At 41.8% G+C, this 27,902-nt stretch overlaps 1 protein-coding gene across 13 annotated transcripts in view; it reads left to right on the top strand.

Moving 5' to 3' along the window:
* ZBTB20 (zinc finger and BTB domain containing 20) overlaps positions 1–27,902 on the top strand; it is a 487,687-nt gene that overhangs the window by 18,248 nt on the left and 441,537 nt on the right. For 11 of the 13 annotated variants that reach the window (XR_014009073.1, XR_014009074.1, XM_081197917.1 and 8 more), the window contains exon 1: positions 14,727–15,050. The exons of the other annotated variants lie outside the window; for them this stretch is intronic. The gene's annotated coding sequence lies outside the window, so the exon portion shown is untranslated. Of the gene's footprint in view, positions 1–14,726; positions 15,051–27,902 lie in introns of those variants that run through there. 13 annotated transcript variants of the gene reach the window in all.

The following is a 27,902-nucleotide window of genomic DNA, read 5'->3' as shown; positions in this document are numbered from 1 at the left end:
TTCACTTTTTTATGCAATTTTGCCCCAAATGCACAATTTTACAAAGCAATTCCTCCTATTATAAAACCCTTGGTATGCTAGTTTCATTAATATATGCATTTTAATGCGTAATTGACCATAGTATATGCAATTTTGAACACATTACTTGACTAGAGAACTTCATTTCAGAATTCAGACACGTGAGTTTTAAAGGATAACTTTATTGAAAAATGGCTGCATTTTGGTCATTTGCAAGTAAATTTGCTTGTAAATGCAAACTGAATCTAATTTCTCTTCCATCCCTACTTTTCATTAGCTGGGATTTTACACCTGGTTCATTTTGTCTACAGCAGAACTGACAGGAAGCATTTAAAGGAACATGAGAACTTTTCAGCCAGCAAATTCATGGATAGCTTGAAATTATGGTACTGAGCAGCTAAGATAGTAAAAGTTTGCATAGCAGTTCTGCATTACCTTCATCATCAGGGATCTGTAGAATTCCCTCCACATGAGGAGTGCTATATCTTTAGTTATCTTTAATTGATAAAATGGAAAATATATTCTTGGAAAGCTATTTAATGTTCCTTAAGGGGGAGATTTTTTTAAAAAAGAAAAAAATGTTATGCTCTGCATGCTCTATTTTCTTATTTTATTCACTCTTCTACCTATAATGGCTTTTATTCTTTGATCTAAGCTATCAATTTTAATTGAAGTGTTTTCTGCCTTCTCTGGTGATGTAAAAGATATTTGCATTTCACAATTTTTAACAAAAAACCCTCAACAGATAATTTAAATTTTTAAAATTCCATCTTGGGAGGAGAAAAACACTTTTCTAAACTTCTCACTACTGAAATCTGGTAGGTTGTGGAATTCCTTATCCTTGAGTTTATAGGCTACTTATTTATTTATTTTTACTGGTTTGTTCCTTAGCTGCCACCTATTCTGGACTTGGATCTTTCAAAAGTCTGCTGCTTTGTTTATTATAACAAGTAGTTTCTCTGGAACCTTTCTGACTGTTTCCAAAATTATCCAGAGATAATTAGGACTGGAGTGGGGATGAAGTGTCATTCTTCTAGGGCAGATTGTCTCTGGGGCTGAACTACTCTGAATTTGCAGTGTTCTCCACAGATGCAGTAGGGAATGGTTTGCAATCCTATATATGCTTACTGAGATGTTACTCCCTCATTGGGATTTACTTCCAGGTAAGTGGATATGAAACTGCAGCCTCAGAAAATATTCTTTGGGTGTGACAATGTCAGATGGGCAGTGTACAGATTTATTATTATTATTACAGTGGTACCTCGGGTTAAGTACTTAATTCGTTCCGGAGGTCCGTTCTTAACCTGAAGCACCACTTTAGCTAATGGGGCTTCCCGCTGCTGCCGTGCCTCCGGAGCACAATTTCTGTTCTCATCCTGAAGCAAAGTTCTTAACCTGAAGCACTATTTCTGGGTTAGCGGAGTCTGTAACCTGAAGCGTATGTAGCCTGAAGTGCATGTAACCCGAGGTACCACTGTATTATTATTATTATTATTATTATTATTATTATTATTAGAGTTTGGATTTGATATCCCGCTTTATCACTACCCGAAGGAGTCTCAAAGCGGCTAATATTCTCCTTTCCCTTCCTCCCCCACAACAAACACTCTGTGAGGTGAGTGGGGCTGAGAGACTTCAGAGAAGTGTGACTAGCCCAAGGCCACCCAGCAGCTGCATGTGGAGGAGCGGAGACGCGAACCCAGTTCACCAGATTATGAGTCTACCACTCCTATTAACCATTATTATGTCTTGTAATAATTCATTTTCATTAAGGTGGAATCAAATATCAACTTGCAAAGTATAAGAAACTTAAAAATTAGCAAATCACCCAGTCTGCCCAGTAAGAACATGAAAAGTTCCCTGCTGTATCATACTAAAAACTCATCTAGTCCAGCATCCTGTTTTCACAGTGGCCAACCTATGGGAGATCAGCAAGCAGGACCCAACTCCATCCCCACCCTACTTACTAGTGATTCCCTGCATCTGGTAGGTAGAGGCCTCCTGCTTCTGACAACAGAGGCCGGTTGTAGTAGAAGCTCAATGAAAGCATTGACCCAGTGTGTGGCAGAACTGCATGTAAGAGATTATGAAGAAATGGAACAAAAATAGAACTGCCAACATAGTTATGACATAATATAAATCTGTGGTGTGGCTAAACTTGGAATACTGTGTCCAGTTCTGATTGATCCACCTTAGAATAAGGTTACCAGATGTCCCCGTTTCCCGGGGACGGTCCCCAGATTTACAAATCAGTCCCCTGACAAAACCCAACCATTCCGACTGAAGTTGAAAAGTGTCCCCGGATTAATTGAAAAACATTTAGTAACCTTACCTTAGAAAGGTTATGATAGTTCTGTGAAACATGCAGAAAAGCAACCAAAATGATTCGTGGGCATCTACCTTATGAAGGTATGCAGCATCTACCTTATGAAGAAATGTTACAACATTTGGGGCTTTTTAGTTTTGAAAAAAGATGAGCAAGGGAGGACATGAAATGGGTTTATAAAAAGATGCATATGGTGTAGAGCAGTGTTTCCCAACCTTTTTTGGGCAAAGGCACACTTGTTTCATGAAAAAAATCTCGAGGCACACCACCATTACAGCCCCGTGACGTCAGCGCGCAGCGTCACGCCGGGAGGGACATGAATTGCTAGCAAATTACATAATCACCTCCTTGAGGGCTGGCTCATCTTCTCCGAAGGCAGAACCCCATTAATTAACAGGACAGACTCACACCATAGCCAAGACGAGGGGGGGAAACCTCAGTCATGCACAGTCATGCACATGTGGGGGCTAAATGAGGACGAAGACCGGGCAGAGAGCAGGGTTTAAATCACCCCACCTGGCCAGGACAATCCCTGGGTGCTCCCTTGGGCCACTCGCCTGACCCACCTCGCAGGGCTGTTGTTGCGAGGATAACACGGGGAGAACCACGCGCGCCCCCGGGAGCTCCTTGGAGGAGAAAGCGGGCGATGAATGCAATGCACGAAATATATGAGAGGCGACCAGGTTTTGCAGGTGAGGGGCCCCCGCCAGCCTCCGCTTCCAACACCCGGCGCAACGACGCCGAAGTTTTCCCCCGGGCTCGGCTCGGGGAGCAGCGCTGCTCCCCCCCGGCTCCCCTTCGCCCTCCCGGCTCTCTCTGCCGCCCACTGGGGACCCCCCTCACCTGCCAAGTCCGGAGCGCCGGTGGAAGTTGCATGCATGCATGCAGGGCGCCGCGTTGCCATTGCATTGCACTGCACTCCATGCAATGCCTGCACGCATGCATTGCCTTGCACGCCCGCCAAGGGGTCTCCCCGCGGTCCAATGCGTCCCCTCCGGCGCGGATGCAGCATTGCAAAAATAACCCCCCCCCGACGCAGCCCTACCTGGGGGGCAGCCTCCGCCGCTCCGCCTCCGCGGGGATCCCCGGGCTCCATCCTGCCGCCCGATCTCCGCGGGGGCGCAGGCAGGCTGCGCGGGGTCTGCGCGGAAGAGCCCCTGCCCGGCCGCCGCCGCCGCCGCGCTCATTCCATGGCCGGGAGAAGAGCGCTTCAAACAAAACGCCCGGCCCGCCAGGCCACGCTGGGAAACGTAGTTCGCGCACCCCGCGCGGGCGCGGAGCCCAAGGGCGAGGGAACTACGGATCCCGGCAGCCCCCGCGCCGGGGACGGAGGGGGAGAGGCTGGGTGCAGGGATGGAGGGACGGGTGGGCGAGCGAGTGAGTGAGTGGCAGCCTCCAAGCCTTGGCCGAGAGCCAGGAAGGGCCTCCCCGGAGGAGGAGGAGGAGGAGGGAGGCGCAGAGCGGGAGGGAGGGAGGGAACCCCAGGGGTCATCTAGTGACGGCGCCCCAATCGAAAAATTGACTTTAAAAAAAAAATCTTTCGAATTTTTTAATTTTTCCCGCGGCACACCAGGCAACATCTCGCGGCACACTAGTGTGCCGCGGAACAGTGGTTGGGAAACACTGGTGTAGAGAACGTTGATAGGGTGAAGGTTTTCTTTCTCTTTTGGTACTAAAATCTGGGGTCATCCAATGAATCTGAATAGGACAAACTGAAGTGCTTCACAAAGCACATAGCTGAATTATCAAGTTTACCATCACAGGATGTGGTTGATGGTTACCAACATCAACTGCTTTGAAAATGTATTATATTAATTAGTGATTCTGTCTTATAGCTTCTGAGGTGGTCTAAACCAGGGAGCCCATAACGTTTGAAAATACAGTGGTGCCCCGCAAGACGAATGCCTCGCAAGACGGAAAACTCGCTAGACGAAAGAGTTTTCCGTTTTGGAGGTGTTTCGCAAAACGAATTTCCTATGGGCTTGCTTCGCAAGACGAAAATGTCTTGTGAGTTCCTGCGGGTTTTTTTCCTTCCCCCCCTTTTTCTAAGCCGCTAAGCCTCTTGTCAGCTGATCCGATAAGCCGCTAAAAGCCGCTAATCCGTCAATGGGCTTGCTTCGCAAGGCGAAGAAACCGCTAGACGAAGAGAATCACAGAACGGATTCTTTTCGTCTTGCGAGGCACCACTGTATAGTGGATTAATAACGTTGTGGAAGGCTACCATTGTTGGTTATAGGTTGTTTCTTCATTGGACCATGCACGTTCCTAGTTTTTGAGGGAAGAAGCTGAGAGGAAAAGTGTGTGTCAACACCCCATTCCCCCAGTGCATCAGTTGGCCAGTGCCATAGTCAGTTTGGTACCAAACTATGAATTCAAATAAATACTAAACATGTGTAATATTCATGCCCCTCTGGTCTTTTTCCAAGCACAATTCAAAATAAATTTCCTGAACCAAAATAGCCCCAAATTATACATATTTCCCTAAAGCAGATATGTGTTTGGGGGTTCTTAAGGACACTTATAAGGCTTCTGGTATGTTCAACATTCCTGATTTAAGTGATTCGTTTCTGTTTTCTGAGTCTTGAGTTTCAGAAATTCTTCTGCGTTTATTTCACTTCCTAAATTCCTCCTCCTTGACAAAGTCCATAAAGGCATGTAATTTACTTTGAGGTCTATGGAGAAAGACCATTAGAATGGTGCAAAATGTTGTATTATTGAACTGTCTGACACTAAAGTAATGATTATTGAAGTGAAAGAAGTTGTGAAATGCTGCACATGGTGCAAATACAGCAAAGGTACATTGTATTTCTCTTGTTCAATCCTCAATGTACCTTAACTGGAGATTTTATGGTGATGTGGAGCTGTTGCGTGGTCCTTTTACATTTTGGTTGGTTCCTGCTGATATAAATCAAACACACTGTCCTCTTGTTATTTGTCGGGTTTAAAAACCCCAATTTTAATCACTTCATACAGGTATCTAATTTGAATCAGGCTGGCAAGCTGCAGGGCTCTTCTGCTTGTTTAATTGGTATCTTTCTCATCCATTTGAATGAAGTTGCACACGCACTGCAGGACATCAGCAGAGACAACTGAATAGTCAAGGCTGTCACTCTGGAAACAGGATAGTGAGATACTGCCAAGCTAAAGAGAGAGCGAGGGTCAAATAGATTTTTTTAAAAAGAGCATTTCTATTTCAGCTTGTTGTAAAGTTCTATGGAAATAGCTTGACACGACTGATTACATATTTAATATATGGCATTGATAATGCTATATAATACTGCCAGAATGTTCAGTGTATGTGTGAGATCTGTGCTACCATTTATGTCTGTTTACAAGACTATCAAATTGTTATGTGATAATCCCTCAGACTGGCCTCGGTTGTCCAGTCAGGACCTACTGGCTTTGTTCACTTATCACACTAAACCACGGTTTAGCATAATGCGCATAATTCACAATTAATTTCAGGCTCACATTCTCCCCCCCCCCCCAGGTGGGTGGGACTTCAGAAGCATTTACTTTCAGTTTTAGTTAATCACAGTAGTCACAGTCACGTAGTCTGGCATGACAAATTATAAAAGGTATAGGGACCCCTGACCATTAGGTCCAGTCGTGACCGATTCTGGGGTTGCGGCGCTCATCTCACTTTATTGGCCGAGGGAAATGGCATATAGCTTCTGGGTCATGTGGCCAGCATGACTAAGCCGCTTCTGGCGAACCAGAGCAGCACACAGAAACGACGTTTCCCTTCCTGCCGGAGCGGTACCTATTTATCTACTTGCACTTTGACGTGCTTTCGAACTGCTAGGTTGGCAGGAGCAGGGACCAAGCAATGGATGCTCACCCCGTTGCAGGGATTTGAACCGCCAACCTTCTGATCGGCAAGTCCTAGGCTCTGTGGTTTAACCCACAGCGCCACCTGCGTCCCATGACAAATTATAGTTAGCACTAATTATTGTCAGATTTAAACAAGCCATCTTAAATAGTTTCCAAAGCTACGTAGTGTCCATCTACAATTAGTTTGAATGACACGGCAAACTGCGGTTAACTAAAACTCTATGTGAAAGCTTCCAAAAAGGGAGGGAGGGAAGAACATGTGAGCCTGAGGCTCCGTATGACTTGTATACATCACAATAAACTATGGTGTGAGTGCAGCCTCAGCCTGATTACAAATAAGTAGGGCCCAGTTGCCTTTATTCTGTTCTAGTGCTGTAGCAAAAAATTAATCTCAGTTGTTATTTTTTACCGTTCTCCATAAATTTATGAGATAATAAATTGCATTAGAAAATTTTGAAAGTGAAGGGAAAATGTCTATGGAATTTTCTGGATGGCGTACAAGTTCAGTATTGTGCAGCAGCCAAGTGGTGTTTGTGAGGTATCCTTTATTTCATTGTAGAAATCATCTCTCCAGTGGTCTGCACTCTGCAGCTTTTCAGAGTTTTGGTCCACCCCGTGAGGTCCACAGCTGAGCTTTTCTGTAAGGATGGGAAGGTGGATCTGCTTTCTCACATTAGCCAACACCTGTTTGTTTTTAAAAAGTCTTTTATTTTTAAAGAAACCAATGCAGAAAGGTTTCTTATGGTAAAAGAGAAGGTTTTTCTTAAAAACAAAACCAGCAACTGCAACAGTCTGAGGCACTCGGTCTCCACCATCCCTGCCTTCCACAGCTTCAAACTCAGGGGAAAACATGAGGTAACTTCTCCTATGGGGCTTTTTCCAATCAGGAAACATAGGCGGCCTGAGAGGCTGCAGAAAGCTAGAGAAATGTTTGATGGAAAGGAAAGCCCACACACCACCCACAGCCACTTTGCAACAATTAGGTAAGCTGAACCCTACACTAACCAGAATTCCAAATAAATTCCAAAATGTCCTGAGAAAGAGGCAGAAAAATGGGGGGGGAGGGGGGGAGGAAGCTGTTGATAAATTGGAGGGCAGGTTTTGGCACTATTCTATTCTGTTTTCCTCCAGTTTATATTCCACACAAAGCCCAAGGAGGCATATTTCTGACTAGATAGTGTGTAGACCTTGAGGAGACCTGTAATGGTGTCTACACACATTCTTGTGTATGTTTGGCAGCCCAAGCCTACATTGATGCTTCTTACAAAAGTTATACTTGCACTATAGAAAAAGTGTTTTAGGGTTGCCACCTGTCCTATATAATACAGGATTGTTTTGTACCGCTGCAGCGAGAAGGTAAACAACGTTTCTGTGTGCTCTGGCACTCGTCATAGTGTTCCGTTACACCAGAAGCGTTTTAGTCATGCTGACCACATGACCCAGAAAGCTGTCTGTGGACAAACACTGGCTCCCTCGACCTGAAGGGAGATGAGCGCCGTAACCCCATAGTCACCTTTGATTGGACTTAACCATCCAGGGGTCCTTTACGTTTACCTGTATTTCAATGTAAAATGCTATGTTCTCTCTGTCTCTTGTGAATTGTTCTTGATTTTATTGCTTTATCTTTTTGTAAGCTGCTGTGAGGCTTTGTTTTTGGGGTTGTTGTTTTTTTACTATCAAGTGGTGTATAAATTTTGTTAAATAAATACAGTAGAATAGAAATGTCTATCTTTCTCCTCATCTTAAAATGAATAATTAATTAAGGAGGAATTAGCTTCTTCTGCAGTTTGGAGAAAACTTTTAGTTCCTACTTTTCTAGTCTGAACGGAGAATGGATCTATGGTTTAGTCTGCCTACCTTAGATTTTTGAGTACTGTTTGGATTGCCAATACTCAGGTTGCGGACTCAGGGCTGCCATTCCCAAAGCTGTTTTCTGTGTAACGGCTTAAAACTGCTGGAGCAGTTACAAAATGTGACTGCTGTACAGGGTAAAAAAACCTTTTTTAAAAAAATGCTCCAGTAACATGTTACAGTTACACGTGCAAACAAAGGAGCATTGTAGAAAGGATGGCTGCTCCCATCAATACATCAGGGCTACTATCTTTCCCTCATACAGTTACCAGGAAGCAATGACACATTGTGATGTGCTTCTGCTTCCTGGAGTATTTTCAGAAGCATTTTTACCTGTGTTTTGAAGCTGAACCTAGCAGTTTTACACTGTTGAAAGAGAGAATACATTAAAGCAGCCCTTGGGCTCCCTCATAAGTAGTGCCTACATTTTTTGATCCTTTTAAATTTCATTTTTCTGTACATATTTCCACCCTTTTAAAATGGCCAGGACAGGATAGACTGTGCTTTGGGGCACAAACAAGAGGGGGGCGGAATGGACTTGGGTTGTTTGTCCATTTGTAGAATGGGCATATATATGTGCTGCATCTGTGATCAGTTCCTATGCTGGTCTGATGAGTTTCATGGCAGCTATTCATGGCGCCACTGTGTCCCCCTGGCTTGTGGTTCTGCTATAGGTACTTGCTGTGAAATCAACTTAACTTACAGGGGAGCTGATTACAGGCCTTAGGATAGGAGCATGGCATTAATGTTTTTAGCGGCAGTCCTGCTGTGTTTGTAGGAGCTGGTTTCAGAGGCAATACTGTGCACCAGTGTGAGTCCCATTGATCAGCTTTCGTTTTCAGAACCAATATATAACCATTAATAGTAATTTAAACACATCGTAAATACTTCCCCCCCAACAAAAACCCACACGCATACATGTGTGTTAGTGCTAGTTCCCTTAGCGGTTGTCACGCCTGAGAATCCTGTTAACTTGGCACAGGCTGAATTAGTGAATTTCAGAAGGGTTGAAAAAAATTTAAGTGGTTCAGTATAACTTCATGTGGAAAATGACTCCTAAGGTACCTTTTCAATCTGCACTCAACTCAGAGGTGATTCTTCCTATTAACAATGATACTTTATACTCTCAGGTGGAGGTTTGGGAGCACACTGACTTAATTGTCCTAGACATTCTTGTGGTTCTTATTGTTACTAATACACATTTGAGCAGTTGATGAATCAGAAATGACTCAGTTCAGGCAAACAAGATTGTTGTTGTTTCTTATTCTTACTGTTAGCTTAAAGAGTAGGCCAGAATTGAAACCAGAATATTTTATCTAGTTAAGTTTCCTATTCTGGGCCACCAGAGAAGTTGTTCTATTGTTCTTTGGAAATAGTTGTGTCAGCCTACAAGACTTTCTAGGCTCTTCCGCTGCACTTCTGTATCCATTCATCAGGAGTAAGCCCCATTAAACTCAATAGAACCTATTGAGTAAAATGTAGACTATATTTCTAGAAACATTAAAGGGCCAAAGTATACTTGGCATTAATAATATGGTGTACTGTTGAGTGCAAGCTTTAACAAGTTTTCTGTATAAGGGCCCTGATTCAGATCAGCTGAGGTAGTGGGTGTAACCCTTTGCCCTCTGTAGTGGTCCCAATTCAGCTGGGAGGCATGCTTACTATTTATACTGGGAACAAAGCTCCCATTCCAGTTTAATTAGGGTGGTGAAAACCAAAACAGGCAACACCTCCAAAAGGATCAATTCAAACTGGGTGATACGCAGTGAAAAGGTCAATGTGGGATGTAAGAGTAAAGTGATCCACACTGGAGAAAATAGACTATCTTTGTTTATATGATGGTGGGGTCTGAATTCATGATAACTAAGGAGAAAATAGATATTGGTGGAAAACCTTGACATAGTGTGCATCAGCTTTGAAAAAGGTGAATTCCATTCTGATATTGTAATGCTGTTATGCCATTTGGAACACTACATATAGTTTTGGTTGCTACATCTCACAGAGGATATTGTAGATCTGGAAAAGGTGCAGAAAAGGGCAGCCAAAACTTTAGGGGCCTATGAGGAAAGGTTGCAAAGTCTGAGACTTTTTAGTTTAGAAAAAAGTAATTGTTGTGAACCCCTGGCCTACCTGGCAGCAAGTTAGCATGTCAAGTCCCCAGTCCAGGGTCAAAACACATGTCCAAGCTGAAGCACAGCCCCACAGAGATCCTGTCACATCCAAGCTGAGGTCCATCAACATGGGCCATTGAGCAGACACAGCACCTCAGCTCTGCTTCCCGTTTGTACTCTGCATGCTGTTTGCATCATCTGGGCTTGATGAGGCATGTGACCCTCACCTGATCCAACCCTACTTCAGCTCAGAAATCCCACACCTCCTCCCAGAGCTAACAACTCCCACCTGGCCAGCTAGGTTGCTGGGCTGTCGGCCATTGACTGCCTCAGACATCCTAGAGTGCCCTGCCTGCTGCTCCCTACGCCTCAGAGCCTGACATGTTTGTGGAAACAGGTGCCCCTCTGGTTCTGGTGATGGTTTCTGCTTCTCTGGTTCCTGTGCATTGACCTCCCACATCTCCTTGTCATCCTCTGTCACCCTGTGAGTACTTCCTACACCAACCTTTCCTTCCCCATCCCCGGATCCTCCTCCTCTTCCTCCTCCTCCTTGCTGTCCTGCCAGTTAATGACAGCAATAGGGGAGGAGATGAAGGTTTAGAAAATTATGCATGGTGTGCAGAAGGCACATAGAAAAATGTTTTTCTCCATCTCTCATGATACTAGAATTCGGGGTTATCTATTGAACCTGAATGGAGGGAGATCTTAGGTCAGACAAATTTTTAAAAATTCAGCCAACAAGCAGTGGGTGTTATCCAACTACATAGATCTGCTGGCACAAGGATTTCCATTTGTGTAATGGAACTTCTCTGCTCCCTGGATGCGCCCACCTACCCCTAAAAAAACTGCTCTGGATTGTTGGGGGGACGACCCCTAGAACAGATTCAGAGTGTTTGCGGTGATAGGAAAGGAAGAAGTTCCACTGTACAAGCAGAAATCCTTGCACTAGCAGATCTATTTCGTTGGATACTGCCCAACTGATTTACAGAATTCACAGCTGTAAGATGTAATGACAGCCAGTAGCTTAGAGCCTGAAAAAGAGTTTAGACAAATCCTTGGAGAATACCTCTTTTAATGGCTACAGCCATTCCTAGACGTATTTTCCAATAATTTGTCTAAACTCTTTTTGAAGCCATAAGCTACTGGCTCACACTACATATTATGAATTCTGGCTATATGCAGTCTTCAGGTTTCAGACACAATATGCATCCAAGTACTAGTTGTTGGGGGGGGGGATGCAGCAGGACAGGGTATTTGCCTCCGTGTTGTGCTTGTGAGCTTCCTACAAGCCCTGGTTCACCACTGTGGGAAACTAGATGTTGGACTAGATAGGCCTTTGGTCTGATCCAGCAGCGCTTATGATATATTCTTACTGGGTTCAATAAAACCAAAGTTTTATATACTAACTTGAGTGTTACTTAGTGTTGTGATAGGATTGTTAAGTTATAGGAAACATTGGAAATGTCTTTATATCAAGGCCATTTTTGCTGCCTATGTTAGATTTACATTTTCCCATCATGGAACCCAAGACAGTGTGCGTGTAGTTCCCAGATAGTCACCATCCAGGCACTGACTAGAGTAGACCTTGACTCTAGTCTTCAGGAAGGTGCTTTCAGACTGCACCCTGGGATTACTACAGTAGATAGGTTGTAATGCTTAAAGTTCTAAATTGTAGTTATGGGGCAAACTCCCTCAATTATGAACAGAATTGGATGTGCACAACTATTTCCTCAAGCTTAAAAAAAATAGCATTGCTTATTCTGAGCTGAATTATGTCGCTGGGAGATGCAAAAGGATCTGATTCCATACCCCAGACTCTCAAATGAGCCTCCTATTTACCATCCTACCATCCTGTCTACCTGGCTTGCTGCTCATGGGTCAAGTAGCGGGTTGGAAGCAAAAGTCTCTCTTGCCCCTCTCCTTTCTGGGATTGGGTATTGCTGTTATGGCTGTGAGCAAGACACCAAGAGCATTTCCCCATTGCTGTTGATTTGCCACTGCTGGGAAAACAACATATACCTGGTTTATAGCCATAGTAGCGTGTCAGAATACATAGGGTTGCCATATTTTAAAAAGTAAAAACCAGGACACCCCGAAAGTTGTTGGGCTTTTCAATTGACTTGCTTAAGATCCAAGACAAAGCGACGCCTTTCAGAAATTCTCCCCCGGATGTCAATTCCGCCTTTGAAATCCCGGTAATGTCTCCCTTTCCGCCTTCAGTGAAGTGGTTGGATCTTATTTTAGGTAATATAGGTTGCTGGCACTTTACAAAGAACGAGAGGACAGGTTCCTACTTCAAAGGATTTATAATCTAATAATAGCCACAAGGGGGACAACAGTGGGAGAGCATGGAGATGGAGGGAGATGCAAACAGGAAAAGATAATGTGATTATCATGTTATACTTTGAATATCAGTATTAGCTATGTACTGTTAGCCCTTGGGCAAGTTGCTGCAACACTGTTCTTCAAGACTGTTTGTAGCAGAGGAGGAAGTTAGAAACCATAGCTTCATCATAAAGCAGATGTGCTGCATACAAAAGGTCACATGTTCAATCCCCAGCAATGCCAGCAAAGGATCTTGTGTGGCAGGGCTCAGCTTACTTCCAGATACCTTGGTGAGCTGCTGCCAGTCAGAGTGGACAGTACTAAGGTAGATGGATCCAGGGTCTGATGTAGTATAAGGCAGCTCCATATGTTCACAGTTACAACGTTTGTTCATAGGAATGCGTTTGCAAGTCACACCCATAAAGAAAGGGAAGGACATACAGCTGTATCTATTTTGAGTGTCTACTTGTGTGTCAGACTTGGATGTGCTATGACACTGAATCCCTGCACTGGATATGCGTAGCTTGAGATATACAGTATTATAAGCCATGTTCCTGTTAAGATTTTCAGTAGTACCCTTACAAGTATTCTATTTCTCATCCAAAATTGGTAAAATAATAAAGACCTCCAGAATGCTGCAGCCTATCTATCTTCAACCTGTAGGAGTAATTTTGTTGGAGCAAAAACTCATAAGCCTTTTATTTAGCAAGCTGACTGTGGGAAGGGCTGTAGTTTAGTGGTAGAGCACCTGCTTTTCATGTAGAAGGGCCTAGGTTTAATCCCCAGCATCTTCTGGTGACAATAGGAATGACTTCCTGTCTGAAAACCTGGAGAGCTGCTGGCAGTCAGTGCAGACAGACCATGGTAAGCTAGATGGACTTGGGCTCTGACTTGGTATAAGGCAGCTTCCTTTGTGTGTAACCACAGTCCACATGGATAAATGTACATTAGGACGGTGCCTAGCCTGTTGTAGTAATAGACAAATGTACCATACTTCTGGGGAAGCCACCTATGGAAGCAATACAGTATTTGTATTTTTCACTACTGTGGCTGTTCTCTATAAGTCTCTGTGCCTACATATTTTTATTTTTACTTCTGGTACTGTATCAGAAATTGTGTGTACAGTGGAGTTGAGTGAGCAAGTCTTACAACAAGTTGGAGGTTGCATGTATCATCCAAATATTTTGAACCTGACTTATTTTTTCCTGCAGACTTGAAGCTGAGAATGTGTCTCCCATGGGAAGTAGCCTAGTTGCTCATTTGTGTGTACTTTATAAGCTCACTTATGGTATATATGTATGGTTCTTACCACACATGAAATGTTATATACTCTCTCTCTCTCTCTCTCTCTCTCTCTCTCTCTCTCTCTCTCTCTCCCTTCACTGTATATAAAATATTGCTTCTGCAGCTTTAAGATGGGAACATAGAAATTCACTTGAAAGTTGGTCACATAAGAGTACAAGTTTGTCTGCCTTGTATCTGCTAAGTAAATGTTCATGTGTATTTTAGATGTGGCATAATGTTTTAAAATCTCATTTTTACTGTTCAATTGCCGTGGTTATTATTTTCTTCTTAATGTATCAGACTGAGGGTGAGCTGAAAGTGCTGCATCTGAGACCTTATACTAGTTTAAATAACCATGTCCTGTTTACAGTTCAAAAAAGGGTTTATTTCTGTCCTTGTAACAGTGTGTACTATGTCCTATAGTACATGTTGCACCTGTTCAGACATAAGTAGAAGACATTATTATAGCTGTTGTGGGGAGAAGATTCCATATATATATATATATTTGGGAGGGAGGGAATGCTGGAGAAATGGCCTTCCCTTAATTTGTTTACTGGCAACCTCTTCTGCAGCCTTCCTCCTAAGCAAGATCGGTTTTCCCTGCTCCACTATTGTCTGGGGAAATCTATCTTCAGGAGTTGCTTTCTTAAAAAGATCTCATGCCCAATCATCAGAAGGCTTTGTGTGGTTTGCCTGTCAAAAGAGATATGTTTACACTTTCCATGCATGTGTTAAAGCTATCAGGTTACAAAGCAGAGTGGCTGATGCATTTCAGCCTTTCCTGCTAATATACACACCAAAAAAAATGTATTTATGATAATTACACGGACTGCCTGGAACAATGCATTCCAACATCCTGTAACATAAATAAGGAAGGTGGGGCCAGCTGACATTAAACGGCTTGTGTGCCAGAAATCCTGATCTCCACTATATATATACCCTTTTCTATTGCACGGTCTCAGTCTGGCAGCGTTGAACCTGTTGCTGCATTAGCCGAGTTGTATTTTGCTAGATAGGGGAAGGAGGGTTGTCTGCTGTCTGGTAGGAGGGCTTTGTCTGTGTGTGCCTTTCTCTCTGTCTCTCACACTCTCGCTTTGCGCTCTCTCTCTCTCTCGCTCTCTCTCTCGCTCTCTCCCTTTCCCGTCTCTGTGGTTTGTAAGGTAGGTTGCAGTGTGTGTATATACACAACATCAAGAGCAGGAAAATGGACTCATTAGGGAGGCAGGCAGTCATTACCATTCACACTGCACTTCCAGGGAGACAGCGACTATGAGGAGACAAACTGAGGACTGGGGAGCAAGGTAGGCCAGTCAACTTTTATAAAAAAAGAAGAGGAGGAGAGAGAGAATATTTTCCTTTCCTTTCCCCACAATCCCCCCCTCCTTCCCTTGACACTTCTGTATTATCTCCTCTTGCTGTTTTATTTTAGGGATGCAAGTTTGTGAGACCTATGTGTGAGCAGAAAATTTTGGAACATCTATAGGCCAGCCTCCTTCACAAATGCATCCCCCCCCTTTCCTCCATACCACTTATTTAAAGATATGCTGCTTTATAATATTTCACTTTAATTACTTTTTATTTTAAACCAGGAAAGGAAACAAATATGTTTGTTTTTCCAACACCGGTTCCAAGTAAATCAATATCTTTCACTCCTTTAAAACAACCCTCTCCGTATGTTAGTGGGTCTCTGCTTTTTCCTTTCTGTTTATGTTCCATCTGTCTGTCCATATATCATGTTCTCCTTGTTTACTGCTAAATGTTGTGTGTGTGTGTTTGTCTCTGTGTTTGCCAATGAGTTTTTAACTGTAATGCCGGTGACCAGAGATTACAGTTACTGTTCTTTGTTTGGTATCTGTTGTGAGTTTAAAGTCCATATTTTCGATATATGAAAACAAATTGCAACCTGGGAAGCAGGCCGCACTATTTTGAAAGGGATTTTAAAAATATATATAAATCATTCTTTGGGGATAGATGTTCTCGAATGCAATATTCTACATCTATCTGTTCCCTGCCTGCCAAAAAATATTTTTTTGAAAAAAATATGATTGCTGCTAGTGTGTGAAAGAAGGGAAAAAAGAGAGAGTATAGCTTTTTTTTTTTTTACTAGACGGGCTACTCTTGAGGAATAAGAATTCAAACTTTCTAAAAGGTAGTTAGTACCCCTGATTTCTTCCAATCCTCTTCCTCCCCCCCCCCTCCACACACACACACACACACACACAACTCTTTTCATCCCACACTCTCTTGAAGTGTTCTTGTGTCTTGCTCTGTGTTGATGCAGGGAGAGGGTCTTTTACAATGTACCAAAATGTCTTGAGAGGGGGTGCTTTATTTTTTTTTAAAAAAATACTATTTATTCCTTTTCTCCCATAAGCTGTATATTGTTTCAAGCACTGGAGATGTTTGCGAGATTATTTTTATTTTGCCAAGGAACGGACTGTGATGAGTGCCGAAGACCATTTTAAATTGTTTGAGGAGCTTTTCATGATAGTTCTTTCTCTCCCTCCCCCCCACCTCCCCGCAGTAGCTTTTAAAGGCTGGCCAAGTTGATCCATTTAGAAGGATTTTTAAACCTGAACTCATGTCTGTGCTTCTACAGAGTAAAACTACAATACTCGCTGCCTATATAAAAAGAAAGCAGGAGAAAGTGGAAGGGAGTTACATAAAATATTGTGGAGAATCCATGAGTAATTACTATGCTATAGAAAATGGATGCTAATCAGTGGAGATCTCTCAACAGTCGCAATCCATTAAAAACAAGATTATAAAATAACAAGAGACATACCTTATTTTAAATTGCACTAGGCCTTTCTTGATAACACAAAGGAGGCCTTACAGCTATTTACCTAACCCACCTAGCAGCGTAGAAGAGATTGCTCGCATCATTTATTTAATTTATACTTTCCAGATGATAAAAGTTTTTGATGTTATCAGTGTTGTCCACTTGAAAGCAGCATGCCAAGTTTTTTCTTTTGTTGCTGCTGTTGTTTTTTTAAACTTATAAGCTTCCCATCTCACCAGAGGATATGCTGGACAAGCCATGTTAATTTAAACTACTGCAACAAATGATCCAACAGACTTGGCAAATAAGGCTCCCTCTTGCTATATTGAATTGTTTTCAGCCCCTAATACTTTGATAAATGTGCATTAAAATAAGTTTGGTGGGCAAAATGTTTAATGATGGACTTTTAAGTACAGTTTTCTGCAGTGTGACACTCCACCTCCAGCACCCCAAGATGATGTTACTTCGGATAGCAATTCAGTTGCCTCTTTTATCTTCCCTTACTTATCATTTAAGTCAAACACACCAACAGTTGTTTAAGCAAGGACATATACTTCTTTTTAAATATATATGAACTAAGCATAAGAATCTGTAGCCTTAAAAGTGTACGTAGTTCCCCTGCCAGGAATTGCAGACCTTGAAACTTTGGTCTAGGCTGGGAGGTAGGAAAGCGAGAAGAGCTGTGTGCAAATTATTAAATGCCTCAGAGGGGGAGCAATTTGGTGAACGCTTGGCAAGCTTCAGCAGCAGTGTTCAGCTGCCAGTCACCCCATGTGAAGTGTATGTGTTTTCAGACACCTGATGCTTGCTTTTGAACTAGAATAGTATATATTCCCTTATAGGATACCTCTTTCAATTGCAGGGATCCTTGCAGGCTTATCGTATTTTATTTTATTGTAATATTTCATGAATTTGTGGTATGGAAGGTGTTGTGCCAGCTGTTCTACACCCCCCTTTTTAAAAAAGGGTAAAAATATATTGCTTAATTTTATAAGACCCTTGGGTGAGCAGAATATCACATTGCATGGGGCAAATCTCTCTCTCTCTCTCTCTCTCTCTCTCTCTCTCTCTCTCTCTCTCTCTCTGTGTGTGTGTGTGTGTGTGTGTGCTTTTTCCTGAGTTAAAAGAAGAATGTGGATTTTAAAAGAAAAAAAATTGTCATTGAAAATATTTGATTTTTTTGGCATAAATTATTTCCCTGCAAAATCTCTCTTAATTAACAGAACTTGTATTGAGCCGTAACTTGTATGGTACTTGATGGTAACTTGTATTGAGCCGTGGAAAGTATACTTCAGAAAAAGTAACTGAGTGAGCAGTAATGAATGTTAGTAACGTTGCTGGGCATAATAGGTTGTGCACCTTGCAGTTCTTTGAAACCCCTTTCCATCTAGTAGGAGAACATCCTACAGTAGCGTTGGTTTGGTCACAGTCTGCTTTATTTTAGCGTTGGAACAGACAGTTATCTAACACACCCACATGAGGAAGTGCTCTGAAGTAGTTATTTCATGCTTTGCCATGCCCTGTAGCTAAAACAATTTGGACTGACTGGTATACATGTATTCTTCGTTAATTCCTTTGAGAGTTTAGTCAGTCCCTACTTGTTAATAGGACCAGAATGTGAAAATACCAAGCAGGCAAATTTGGTAGCAAAATGTCTACTAAACTGAAGTCTGTTTCGGAAATTATTTTCTGCTATATTTGGCTTTAGGGTCACAACCCAAAGTTCATTGACTTCAATGGACTTTGGCTAAAGCCTTTATGGAAGAGAGAAAATCATTCAGTCCTTTTTACTTGATAAAGTCGTATGGGACAGTTTTCTGATTTATTAGAAATATTAAGTTTTCTCTCCTGCAAGAGAAGCATAGATGAATACCTATGAAGCATTAAAGAATAGCAACAAAAGCAAGAAACTTAAAGACATTTAGAGTTAGTTTTAACTCCCATTTAAAATATCCTTTCTGCATCTCTTAAAAAAGCCTTAGTAATTTTCAAGGAGAGCTGTTACATGAAACATTCTGCTCGGAAAAAGATGAAAAAAGTGACCTTCTTGATCAGTTTCATCCTTATGTAATTTTATAGGACTTCTCTACGGCAGCACAGCAAAGATACTTGTGGCCGTGAGGAGCTTAAAAAAAACCAAACGGTTCAAGTTTATTCCAAGTTATTTATTTTAAAAAAATATATATTAAACTCTTTTAATTATTTATGTTACAAAACAAAACAAACAAAAAACAAACCCAGCATCTCCTCTGTCTGCATAGTATTGGCAATTCAGTTCCAGCATCAGCAGGGAAACTACCAGTATATGCAAAAGTGAAACTGGCTTCAGATAAAATGCTTGTTCTGCTCAAGTAAACACAAAGTAAAAAAAAACAAAACCCAAAACACCTAACCAATAAATGATGATTTAAATATGCTCTCTTCTCTAATAGGCTTTCTTCAATAGCGATGTTATTGTAGTATGATAAGGTAGATCTTGACGCTTTTATGCCATGGTTCCCAGTTACATACTGAGGTAAGAGTTTGTTTCTTCTCAGGCTTGGGACCCATTCAACTTAACTGCGTGTGTCCTGGATAGTCTTGCTTATTTTTCAGTATTCTGAAATTTTTGTTGAAAACTAATGCTTGCTGTTGCTTTTTTTTTTTTTTAGGACACATTTTTCTATCCTGTACCACTAGGGCCTGATCCTTTGCTTCCTCATTGTCATCGTTCTTCAGTCTCTAGCACTAATTAATTGAAGTGTTTGTTTTTGCCAGAATTCTAAGAAGGCCAGCAGGGGCTGAGGGTATTGTGAAATAGGTAGAAGGAATTATGAAAGGAATGGACATATCCAGTTTTCATTAGTCACAGGACGGACAGTATGTAGCTTGGAGCTTTTGAAGGCATAGTTAAGGCATGGGTAGCTTCAAAACATAATGGGTACAAATCCGTATGCCACTGAAATCAAGTAGTGACTTGACTCCTCTTAATTATATTTTATTATATTTTATTGCATCCATTGTTGTGTATAAAATAAAATTTAAAGAACAATGGACATCTACTAATTGTATGGCTTTGATTAAATGAGAATGGAAGGAGGCCTGTCTTTTGACATCTCTCTCTCTCTTTGCTTTGAGTCTGCTGTCTCTCACTTAGTAGTAACCCATATTCAGTTTTTCATAGGGAATATGCTTTTGTTGCTGCTGTCTCTGCTGTACTTGTTCTGCAAATATCATAGACCGTTAAACAGGCATCCTTAATAGCAAATGTGTTCTGATTTAGCTTCGTTTTTCTGTTAAATGTGTGCAGCAAAAATGATGAAATCAATTCCCAATTTCCCTTATTAGATGCCTTGTTCAAGTTTCAGTTTATTCAATTTGAATTTTAAAAAATTAATTGATATTAATTCTTCTGAATTGTAAGCAGCGTAAGGATATGCGGTGCATACAGTTTAACCAGTATGGTCAATTCAGATGTTTCCAATCTCTACACCATGATCTGGGGAGATCTTGAACATGCCTATTGGCTCCCTCTTCTCCCCCCACCCTATTTGTACAGGAATCTCCCCATCCTACCATAGTTTGCTGAAACCATAGCTATAGTCTTACATCTAATTAAACTGTGATTAGAGCTATCTAGGATTTCTCCAAATCATGGTTTGAACCCTTGGTTTTGAGGCAACTGTGATTACCTTGTCTCTCATTGTAGTAGGCCCCAGTTATGACTCGAAACTAAACTATAGTTAAAGCAAACCATGGAAGAATACGTCAAGAATAGGTGCAAGATGAAGGATGTCGATTAAGAAAGTTCTATTATTTGAAGTTTGAAATTTTATGTTTAAATTGAACCATTATGAATGGAAGCTTTTGTTTCACTAAAATGTAAACACTCCATAATCAATGGTTGAGTTTACCTAAATATCATTGTCTGGTTGTATTGAGGTCTCTGTGCCGCTGCTGATAGTGTAGCTCAACCACAATTCTGATACACATTTACAAAAAGTTATATGCATTCCAGTCAGTATTCCCCCCCCCCTTCTGTTTAGATTGCAGTCCTTAGCTCATTTACATGGGAGTACAGTAGTACCTCGGGTTATAAACACTTCGGGTTACAGACTCCGCTAACCTGGAAGTGGTACCTTGGTTTAAGAACTTTTCCTCAGGATGAGAACAGAAATCACGTGCTGGCGGTGCGGCAGCAACAGGAGGCCCCATTAGCTAAAGTGGTACCTCAGGTTAAGAACAGTTTCGGGTTAAGAACAGACCTCCGGAACGAATTAAGTTTGTAACCAGAGGTACAACTGTATTGTAAGTCTTGTTGAATCTAGAGGGACTTAACTAAGGAAGCCATTCAGAGGATTGGACAGTCCTGGGTGGAATTTCTTCAACATACTACATTCTTATTGTTGAGCAGGTTTGTAGTGATAGGTCATTAGCATGATATGACTGAAGGAAGGAACACTGAATACAGATGCTTGCATTTCACAGTATCCAGGATATTTATAACCCCTGAAACTAATTGATTACTGACATTGTGCTTTTCTCTAGTTTAAAAAAGCACACCCTCTAGATACAGGTCTTTGAGAAACTTTGTTGTTTTCAAATTCCAGGCAGACTTATAAATGTGCTATCAAGATAGGATTGAAAACTTTGGGCGAAGTTCCCACACTTATATTGTTTGCTTTGGTTTATAAGAGACAGTATAGGGGCCACTATATTAAAAAACAACAGATAATGGTGTACTGTTGTCTGATAAGCTGCAGGTGTCTTAGGAAGGAGATGGGATTTGAGTAGAAAAGCCTGGAGCTGGTAAAATATGGGAGAATGGAAAGGTTTTGTACTGGTGCAAATCTACAGATTTGCTCCAGTTATACATTTGATTCAGCTGCAGAGCTGGTCTATGTCCATCTGCTCTGCAGCATGACCAAACATAACTTGTGACTCAGTGGGAGCATTCAGTCAAGAGGGCTTTTGATGTGAGGTTGTCCTTTACTATGATATTCCTGTTTTTGAGGTCCCCTTAATCTCACTTCAACAGAGACATCTCTGTGGCGCAATGAGTCAGTACATCTCACTGCTAACCAGAAGGTTGGTGGTTCAAGCCCACCCAGGGATGGCTGTAGGCAGGATTCTTGCATTGCAGGGAGTTGTACTAGATGACCCTCGAGGTCCCTTTCCGTTTATGCAGTTCTATGATGCTATGAAATATGTGCTTGTTTTGAAAATTGCTAACCAGCAAGAAGGAAGTGTTAACGGAGCATGTTAGCTAGATCTGGAACAAAACAGAAGCTCTCTTCAGACATTCAGCGAACATTTGAGGGCTTAAATTGTGGAGGGGCTGTGCACTCCCTACCCTCAATGTTCCTGTTTCTACCCCTGTCCTTTCCTACATTGATTGAAATGGTCTAGACTGGGATTCTTCCACTGTTTGGTTGAATACGTTTAGATTACCCTCAGTGATTGAGATTGTGCAGGATTCCATATTGTAGGAAGGATTCTGAGTGGGTTCAGCTGAACTTGTGAAGAATTCCTCTTCAACTTTCCAGCTGCAACATGCAGAATTTGGATCTAGAACTAGTGGGGACAGGGCCTCCTCAGTTTATACCCATATGTGTTCTTCAACACCTGAGCAATACATGAGCAACAGGCTTAAAGGATACTTGATAGCCAAAAGGGGTGTAAGTGCTGCAACCTTGTATGTTCTAGTACAAAAAGTGAAATACTGTGGTGGAACCAAGATTAGTTACACCATCACTGGAGATGGTGTGACTTCAAAAGGCAGAAAAGATTAGGAACCAGCATTAGAAATGTATAATTGTGTACAGTACTGCAAGAAACTGAAGCCAGGGCCTCTCAATATTTCCCTCATTCAGTTTTCATTCCGATCTGTAGAGATTATTATTTATTGATAATTTATACTCACTTAAAATATATAATTGTATTACACTTAAGTATTATACATTACACAGTAAAAAACCCACAACTCAACCCTAAACAGATCTGTTGCTTGCCAGCACTATGAAAACATTGACCCAAAGTGTGGCTCCTCATGGAGTTTCATATTTTTAAACAGGTTTACAACAAATCACAGAAGACATCTGTGAACACAGGTGACTTATAATTTGATCATGAATTTGCTGGGCATCAAAAGATAGTAAAGAAAGCACGAGGCAGATATTGCTTAGGAGGGATACAAGGTACAGCTATAGAAAAGCTGCTCTCTATCTGTCTACCTAATGTCTGATTGTATTTTCTGGTCCCAGGTAGCTTAAAACAGGGGTGGGGAATCTTTTCAGCCCAAGGGCTTCATTTCCTTCTGGCCAAACTTCAGAGGCCCACAAAAGTGGGCAGAGCAACTAACATCAATGTTACCTTTGTTCAACAGGCTAGTTTCTTGCTGGCTACGTAAGTGTTGGAGTCTCTTCTCACCCTTGAGTAGTTTGAATTCTCTATTTTGTTCCCCCGCAGCAGGATCTTCTGTCGCTAAGCTTGAAGTTATAGGTGTCCTCCCCACCTTTCTTTCTTGTGTATTTGTTACTTCACTTGACTTAGATTAGATATCTGGGACATTTTGGTGCTGAATGCATTATAATAATACAGCAATTGGCATCTGCCCCACCATCACTGCCCCCATTCAGTATTGCATGTAGCCAAAGGACTTATCAACATTTTGCTTTCTGCATCTGAGATCTGACTTGCACTGGACTTGTAAAGTCATAAAAGAACATTCTGCATTTCTGCAGAACTGCTGGCTAGAGTTATCTATGCAAGAATGCTTTAGGATTTTTTTCTCAACTCTTCTGGTTGGTTGCTAAAATATTATTTCCTATGGGCAATGTCGTCTCTCACGTCCTATTTGCATGTCTGACATCACGGAGATGCAATCTTCCAAGCTAATGGTGTATTGAATTGTCTCTACTCCTATGGCAGGTTTCCCAAAATAAATGGGCGATGGAGAATGAGCTCTTTCGCTTTGGTGTTTCTGGAGGTCACAACTAGAGTTTGGTGCATATTTGGCCAGTTGTTGTTGTTTTCTGCCTGGAAACAGAGGATTTGGCATCAAGGGTTCCTGAATTTGGCACCTGCACTGCCATAATCCTGACAATAAGTACTGTTAGAACCAATAGAAACCTGTTTCAAAAGTCCAGTTTGTGCTGACTCATGAACGAACTGTATGAGGTCCAAGCAGCTTGTTTCATAACTTCCAACATTTCATTTTAAAAAATCAAGCCAGTGCTGCCAAATTTTTAAGGTTTCAAATCTCGCTCCAATTGGACAGAAAGTGTTTTTTTTTGTTTTTTTCAAAAAAGAAGATGCTGACATTTCCTAAAAACGCGGGTTCTTTCTGCGCCATACAGACTTTAAACCATTTGTCCTATGAGCCAGTACAGTTCGGCCTGAAATGTTTCACTGCTGTGAAAGCAGCTGCTCCTGCCTAGATCAGAAGTCTGGAGTATATTTTTCACATTATGTTCTGCTAAACCATACTGATTATTTAAGAATGTGTTTTGAGGATTTATTTATCTGAATGTAAGGATTTGTTAAATTTTCCTGTAATCTTCCACTAAAGCATTTTGTTTTTCTTGCCACGGTGTTCATTGGTAATAAATCTGGTGGGGTTTTTTCCTGGTAGCTTTTGTTGCATGTTTTTAAAAAATAAAATCCTTTTGCTCTTCTGACAACCAAATCCATAATAATCTACATGAAAATCAGCTCTCTGTTGTTTCAAACGAACTTGCTTACTTACAATCAAGGTATAAAACAGGTGAGTTGTTACTAAATATACAAATAAGGCAAGGATAAGGTTTTATAAGGCCCAATAATTGCAACTGTGGCCCTTCTGGAGAGTAGTTTCACATGCTTGCAGAGTAGAGGTGTGAGCACAAAAATGTGCAAAGGAAAGTTACATTGAGCAGTATCCAACTAGCTCAGGGGTCTGCAACCTTTAAGACAAAAAGAGCCACTTGGACCTGTTTCCAAAGAAAAAAACACCTGGGAGCCGCAAAACCATTGCGACATTTAAAGCATGTGCGCCGCTGCCCTCCGATCTGACAGCGGGCGGGAAGGTGACGTCGGGACGGTGCGTGACTAACGCACGCACTGCCCCCATGCGGCGTCACAGCCAGTACAGTGCCCGCCACAGTGGGGAGTGTCGGGGCGCACAATGCGCCTCCTCCCCTCGCTAGTATCTGTCCCGGAGCCGCGGCAAAGGTGTAAAAGAGCCACATGCGGCTCCGGAGCCGCGGGTTGCTGACCCCTGAACTAGCTCATTCCATTGGTGCAAGCATTTACCCTCTCTCCTCATCCCACTCCCTCCCCAAAACTCTGGAGGGTTTGGAGAACTGTAGGGGCGGCAGCCATGGGGAAGTGGGAATCCTTTTGCTGATGGAATGTGTTATGCCACCCACCCAGATAGTTTTTACACTTGGATAGTCTATAGTGTGCATGGAAAGCGAGCTCGTACAAATTTGCAATGGTGTATGGCTGCCCTGGTCAACCATATGAGATTGGTGATGCCACCTTGGTGGACTGTATTCCCCTATCTGCACAGCACTGAAACCAAACTGATGATTCCGGAAACTCGAACTGGCTCGCTGGATCCTGGAGGTCAGGAGAAGCAACTTATTTCTCATAGAAATAGAATACTTGCTCCTCTTTCATTCCTCTGCCTCAGCCAACTACTTATTAATTGGGAATAATATTTTTTAATGTGCCATACAAATTCCATACTAAATATACACACATGGCAAAAGATGTTGTATTTTGTTTATTGCAGGGGTCAGCAAACTTTTTCAGCAGGGGGCCGGTCCACTGTCCCTCAGACCTTGTAGGGGGCCGGACTATTTTTTTTTTGGGGGGGGGGGGAATGAACGGATTCCTATGCCCCACAAATAACCCAGAGATGCATTTTAAATAAAAGGAGACATTCTACTCATGTTAAAAAATGCTGATTTCCGGAACGTCCGCAGGACGGACTGAGAAGGCTATTGGGCCGGATCCGGCCCCCGGGCCTTAGTTTGCCTACCCATAGTTTATTGTATTGAAAGTCTCCTAGGTGTAAGTTGCACCTTCTACTGTACTTGTAATTTGCTAATCATGAACAAGGTGTTTTGTTGTCCCTGGGAAGAGTAGAGAGGGGAGTTAACTTCAGAGAGGCAGGTCTGCTGCCGGAGATTGTCCCTGGATGGCAGCAGAGCTTTCCAATACAATCACTCCTGTCTGTGCTCTGTTAGTAAGGGACGTACAGTGGTGCATTGGGCTGGATCAGGGAAGGTCTTGGATGCGTATGATCCAGAATATTCCCCTTCACTCAACATGCCCAAGACAAGGTGTGTAGGGAGAAGCCACAGGAGCTCTGTAGAAGAAGAAGAAGAGGAGTTTGGATTTGATATCCCGCTTTATCACTACCCAAAGGAGTCTCAAAGCGGCTAACAATCTCCTTTCCCTTCCCCCCCCCACAACAAACACTCTGTGAGGTGAAAATAAAAAAATTCCTTCCAGTAGCACCTTAAAGACCAACTAAGTTAGTTCTTGGTATGAGCTTTCGTGTGCATGCACACTTCTTCAGATACACTGAAACAGAAGTTGCCAGATCCTTCTATATAGTGAGAAGGTGGGGAGGGGTATTACTCAGAAGGGTGGTGGGAATGGGAGATTGGCAGATAGCTGAGATGAGCCTGTTGACGACTCTTAACGACTGCAATAGGTCTTCCAGGAAAAGGCAAGGGGTGAGAAGGTGAAAACTGGAAGGAATTTGCTACTGGAAGGATTTTTTTTATTTTGACCATGGCAGACCAACACGGCTACCTATCTGTATCTGTGAGGTGAGTGAGGCTGAGAGACTTCAAAGAAGTGTGACTAGCCCAAGGTCACCCAGCAGCTGCATGTGGAGGAGCGGGGAATCAAACCCGGTTCACCAGATTACAAGTCCACCGCTCTGAACCACTACACCACACTGGCTCACTGTAGCTGGGTTCATTATTTTGACTTCCATTGGAACCAATGGAAGGGTTTTGGTTTTTTTAATGATTTGACAGAAATAAAAATAAAACAAGTTGCCACCCCTCACCTTCTGCCCTGGCTGGCACAAGCCTTTAAAAGGTCAGGATGTGACAGTTCTTCCACCATAAGCTCTCCCCTACACCTCCATATGATGGCTTTCTGAGGCTATAATTCAAGACGAAAGAAAATACTACATAAAACTGGCCATTTATTCCTGTCTTGTGCTTACAGTGTTTTAACTAGTTTCTTACTAATCTATAAGAATATCTGTCTTCATAATTGTTGAGGGGCTGAAAAAATACTTTGATATGGTACTTTGAATGGATGATGGAATGAACGAACGAACGAACAAATGAACGGATAAATAAATAAATGTATATTTATTCAAGATCCATCCCTATTTGCATGCTTGTTGACACACTGGACAAATCCCAGATAGTGACGAAAGATTTACCATTGTCAAAGCCGTACTGATACTTTATCAACAAGGCTTGTTCTTCAAAGTGTTTAAAAATTATGCTATTAACAATAGTTACCATCAGTTTATGCGGAACAGATATAAAGCTGACAGGTCTGTAATTTTCTACTAAAACATGCACCAATTATCTTTTAAAACAATAGTATTGTCTTGGCCACTATCCAGAGTCTTGCAAAAGGGCAGATTTTAGTGACAAGTTACATATTTTATTGGAATAGTCTTGCAATTTCACATTTGAGATCTGTAAGAACTTTTTGGTGAATGCCATCTGGCCTGAGTGATTTGTATTTTTTTTGCGTCAGTTAGTTTGAAGACTAATTCTTTTTTTAACTGTGTACTGTACCTTCTTTTGCTAAACTTCCTTGCATTCAACCAACAGACCAAGAAGCATATCTGAGGAGGGTTTCAGCTAGTGCCGTCTGTGATTTTTCTCATGTGTACTTTAATGTTTTTAGCCAGCTTCAGTATTGACAGGTTGAATATGGCAAAGGTTCTCAAATTTAAGGAGAAAACATTATAATTCTTTTCTCAGACTAATAGGTAAGATCTTTTACTCATTCTTCAACTTGTGTATTATAATTATCAGCTGATTGATTGCCTATTTATAGATTATGATAATGCAAACCTGAAGTTTTATTTTTAATTGGCAGCAGGTTTGATTACAGGTGTTAGTTAATACAACCTAGAAATGTAGGCATGCTGTAACTTTAATATGACTTTTGAGGTCTGCTCTGAGGACTTCGGACAAAAATGAGAGTATAAGTCTAATAAAAAAAATTGAACCTCTTTTCCAATGTCTTGGAGAAGAGAGAAAATAACACCAGAAGGATACTTTTTATTAACTTTTTAATGCTCTGTAATAAGTTAACTATTCAATGTCTGATTTTAATTAGAATTACAAGCTTGAAAGCA

The sequence above is a fragment of the Podarcis bocagei genome (genome assembly GCF_964188305.1).
Source record: "Podarcis bocagei genome assembly, chromosome: 6".
Classification (NCBI taxonomy): Eukaryota; Metazoa; Chordata; class Lepidosauria; order Squamata; family Lacertidae; genus Podarcis; species Podarcis bocagei.
Note: the sequence above shows the minus strand (reverse complement) of the source record. Positions and strands in the feature narration are given on the sequence as shown.